The 4,893-nt window shown below is 38.0% G+C and overlaps 1 non-coding gene across 1 annotated transcript; it reads left to right on the forward strand.

Moving 5' to 3' along the window:
- Positions 1–564: 564 nt before the first annotated feature.
- Positions 565–653, forward strand: Trnay-gua (transfer RNA tyrosine (anticodon GUA)). The gene is given in 2 exon segments: positions 565–601; positions 618–653. It is a non-coding gene; the product is annotated as a tRNA-Tyr (tRNA).
- The last annotated feature ends 4,240 nt before the right edge of the window (positions 654–4,893 follow it).

Here is a 4,893-nt window from a genome sequence, read left to right on the forward strand (position 1 = left end):
GTTTATTGTCTTTCGCTTTTGCTTTGGTAAATATTGTTCATAAAATGTAACTTTTTACGTCATACTTACCAACGCTACTTTCCTACTTTACCAAAAACCTTAGCCACTTTCGCACTAGCCACATTACCCAATCGAGTCATTCTTGGAGAGGAATCTTGGTTTATATTTGCTATAGTATTACCAATATTCTCTAATTCTATATTATTACTATAATATTGGACGCTCCAGAATTCATGGCTTTCGTGTTCATTTATTCGAGCAACAAGCTCGAATGGCCGAGAAACAAAGCTCTCTAGTGTTGAATTAATCTTGTGTATTCGCTGAATTTACAAAATCAGCCGGGTAAATAAAATATACGCGCCCCTGCGTGGTCTGCAGATTCCCATCATATTTAACACTAGTACATGGAATCCTTTAACGCGCTGTCATACTATAATACCTATCGGCTTATATCATCTCATATACCCGCCACCCGCCATATTTGTTTGCATACCTCGACCATCAAATCTCTCGATCGATATTAAGTGAAGATATAATGCCATAACGACTCGTTCGCCATCGCGTCCTTCGATAGCTCAGTTGGTAGAGCGGTGGACTGTAGAGGGCATTACTCAGTAATCCATAGGTCGCTGGTTCGAATCCGGCTCGAAGGATATTTTACGTTTATGCCAGCATTTAATTTTTAGCGGTTTTGGATGTATTTAGACAGCAAATTCTACACGATACATCATATTATATTTAGGTATTTAATATATATATATATATATTTTTTTATTTGTTCAATTAAAACTACAGGTTTGGTCGCTAGAAAAGCAGAAAATTTGGAAGATAATGAGATCACGAATAAAGGGTGGGCTTACTCATTTTTTTTCAATACGTTTTGTATTTTTTTCAGGTTCTGGGTTGTTTAGATGTATACCTTTTAGTTATTCTTTGTGAATATAAAATGCTGTTTGACAAATTTTCAGTTTTTCTAGCGACCACCCTGTATATTGCACTAGCGATATATAATGCCTTGTTATTTGGGGGGGGGGGGGGTACACATGCAATGGGGTACATATGCCCCCGGGCGCCATGATACAGGGGCGCCAAAATGGGGCTTGCAAAAATTTCACAACAAGGGTAAAAAACCGGTCACAAGCAAGATTGCACCTGCGGCAGACATCTAGTCTTGGTACATAGCCAACTGAACACTTGGTCCAATGAGCACTTACAAGGATCACTTACGTCGACTGCCGACGTCATCAGGCACATAGCTCGCGCATGGTCAGATTTTCATCTTAATTACATGGCTAAAAAATGGCCGGGAAACAAAGCAAACGTTAGGTAACAAAATGCACGGGGTTAATTACGTGGTTCTGTATCGTTAAGTTCTTGCCTGCGCACTATGTTAATATTAGTTCTGTGCTGGAGACAAAAGGCAACGGCGAAGTGTTGGTAATACATGTTTTGAGTAATACGTGGTTTTGTATTTCGTGGTTGTCACGGTACCGTACTTTGCGGCAGACTTACATAAAATATATTATATAGTGCTAAAAGAGACCAATGCCGTTTTTGACAAATGATCAAGGTGAGCTTAGTGATGATTTGAGGAGCTAAGCTGCTGTAGAGAATGTCAAAACAAAATGCACAGCCTGGGGGTTCAGGTGGGTAGACGAATTAGAGAATGCCTAGAGAACTGAAAAGAGATGCAGGACTTCAACCAGAAGAATTGTGCGCGCTATGAAGAATATATTTGACCGGCTTCAACGGGAGATGTCAACACATTTTTCACGACTGAACGACTTAAATACAAAATTTGGATTTCTGCTTGACGTTAAGACTCTTCTATCTGACACAGATGAGGATGTAATTTGTCGAGATTGCACAGATTTTGCAAATTTACGGACATCAATGGCTATGAACAATTGCAGAAAGCGGCTCAGTAACAGAACTAAAATTCAACCAGAAACTCTTTTGGCTCTCCTTGGTTTTATTGTGTCTTTTGGAGACGACGTTTTCCCAAATCTGCGAATTTCTCTACAAATTTTGTCAACAGTACCAGTTTCAATTGCAAGCTATGAACGGTCTTTCAGCAAATTGAAACTTATTTTGTCGTATTCGCGTGCATCAATGGGACAGGATCGTCTCAGTGATCTTGCACTTCTAAGTGTTGAAAGAGAAACATTGGAAAAAACAGATTTTGATGACGTGATTAACCAGTTTGCGACAGTGGAATCAAGAAAAATAAATTTATTGTAGACTATGTAAATCATTTTTGACAGTAACTGAGTGGACATATGCTATATTTTGTATAGATTCGCTAATTCTATAAAATTTGAATTGTTTTCACATATACAATTAAATGTAATAGAAAATATGATTAAACGTGGAGGTCGGGGCGCCAATTTTATAGTTTGCCTCGGGCGCAAAATATTCTTGCTACGCCTCTGGTTGGATTTCCTGAATTTTGTATGTTTTGAGCAAGATACTTGATTCTATTTAAAAAAAAATTTAATAGATAACACAAAGCACGACACGACACGGCGGCGTCGCCTTCATATCGACCAAATACGTTTATTATCCTTACGTTTACAGCTTTCCAAAGCCAGTCGTGACACTCCAGAGTCGTTATATTTTATATTGGTAGCAGCTTTAGAGGAACCATGGGTCTCGCTCAATTTTAATCACTACTCAAAATGTTACAAAGTTTCACAAACAGTTGAAACGTTTCTTCAAAATATCTACATACATCTTGCCTTGTACCTTTTTAAAAACATGTCTGCGATGCTTCCCTCGTTATCGTTGCTTCTTTTACAATCATGGCGCATACGTTACTAACTAGCGTTTATCATTTGGATGAATTTTGAAGGTCAATTTTAGTAGAAACAATCGCTATACACCCGGTATTATTTGCAACCATAATTGAATGTAAGTAAATATGTAACTGAGTATACTTTTATGTAACAAAAAATAAATCTCAGCCGTAATATATTGGGCTCATTACTGTTATTTTATCAAAAGTTATGCTATATTTCTTCCAAATTTCAAGAAAGGTAACGATAATATGATGATATACTAGATAGAATCAGATTCGGAAATATTCGAATCGGAACATTGTTATTCGAAATTCGATTCGAAAATAAAATATTCGAAACTTACATCCCTACTTGTAACACTAATTCACAATATCCATAGCGGAGGTGATATTCAGCTTTTTCAATGGAAGGGGCATTTTGTTGTTTTAGGCCTAGGGCAATAGTTTCCAACCTTCTGTTCAAGTTATTTTTGAATAAATACTATTTGTGAAATCCCGCGACCCAAGGATATACTCAAATCTTAAATGACGTGTAGTACTTTTGTCTTTTATTGTCACCAAATTAAATGGCTGAATTAGAAGACTCGAATATAAAACAAAAATTTTTACATGACATTAATTTCCTCAGAAATTAATTCCTTATCGAGGTGTTTTTGCTGAAGCTAAGTACAAAAGATCCAAAAATCGTTTTATTATACGCAAAGGAACTGTTGTTCGGAGGGATGTGAAGAAAAATCTAGAAACGTGAAGCGCACGGACTTAAGACGAGATTATTGGGCACAAAGTCGACCTATGAATGTTTTGTTGTTGTTGATCTTCTTGTTAGTATCGCCCGTTCCCGGGCATCGACTTCCTTGTTTACTTCGTGACATTGGCCGATCATCAAGATGCAAAAATTGACGTAACAATGCTCCCTTTTTGCATCCGCTCAGACAATTTTCTCACTCAGACAGATTTTCAAGCGTGATCGTTAACATTACCTCCTTTTCGCGTTTTTGAACTCTATTCGTTAGTTTGCAGTTTCGTTTGGGAAACTTAAATATAAATCAGATAATTCAATGATCACTCTGTCTTCCTAGGAGTTTTAATTTAATTGTAGTAATGAAAAATTTGTGTAGAAATGGCTGTGACAGACTAGGCCAACGGTGCACAACCTGCGGCCGTCGCGAAAAAAAAATGCGGCCGTCCACATACAAAATCCTATGAAAAAAAGTTCAAAATATAGGATTTAGCGGCTATGCTGGCGTATATTGAAGCTAAACAGAAGCACTGGAAAAAAGTCAGACGACACGATGCGTCACAATCTAGACTAGGCTAAATTTCTTTACTGGTACTTTCAAAAAACAAAGTGTTGTATGCGATGAATCATAATGATGGTTTGAAACACATACCCCATTTTACAGTCGCCAACTCGCAAAAGCACTCCTTAAATAGCCCCGAAAATTTTGCAATGGTAAAGTATGGGAAGAATTTTTCGGGGGTCAAAGGTCGGGGAAAGGTCCATTTCTTTCTTCTTCTTGTGAAAAAAATTGCTTTTCTCATTAACTACTGGACCAATTGCTTTAAAATTTTCAGTGGTTAAAAGATTGTATTTTTAGAATGCTAATCCTCTAATTTATTTTCAAAAATTTATGTGGCTCGTTTGGGATTCGTTTTTTGTGTGCGATGACGTCATAAAAATTAAAATTGCGCTCTTTTTGGCGGTTCCTCCTTCGCGTAAGTTCAAATCTGCTGCTCAGATGCGATAGGTACCGGTAGGCTACTGTGACAAATTGCATACCCGTACCATTTCGAGTCCATATTTTTAATCATCGCTCTCTTGTTTTTAATTGTACGAATAATATTAAGAGCGGCATTCTTTTGCTCGGTTGCATAATGGCAAAACACTCGACGGTGTGACGCATCGTGCTAAGCATTGGGAATACGCTCGCCACCGCACCTCTGATTACCCGGCGTGGGTTCGCAGGTTCGAATCCCATGCAGGGATGGTTATGTAAGAGAAGATTACTGGACTCCTCATCGCCTTAGGGCGGTTCACGTAACCACTGGTCGGTTACGGCTTCCTCCACCATCAAGTACATGCTTCCGAAAAAAAA

This window comes from Styela clava, chromosome 7 (genome assembly GCF_964204865.1).
Source record: "Styela clava chromosome 7, kaStyClav1.hap1.2, whole genome shotgun sequence".
In the NCBI taxonomy this organism is placed as follows: Eukaryota; Metazoa; Chordata; class Ascidiacea; order Stolidobranchia; family Styelidae; genus Styela; species Styela clava.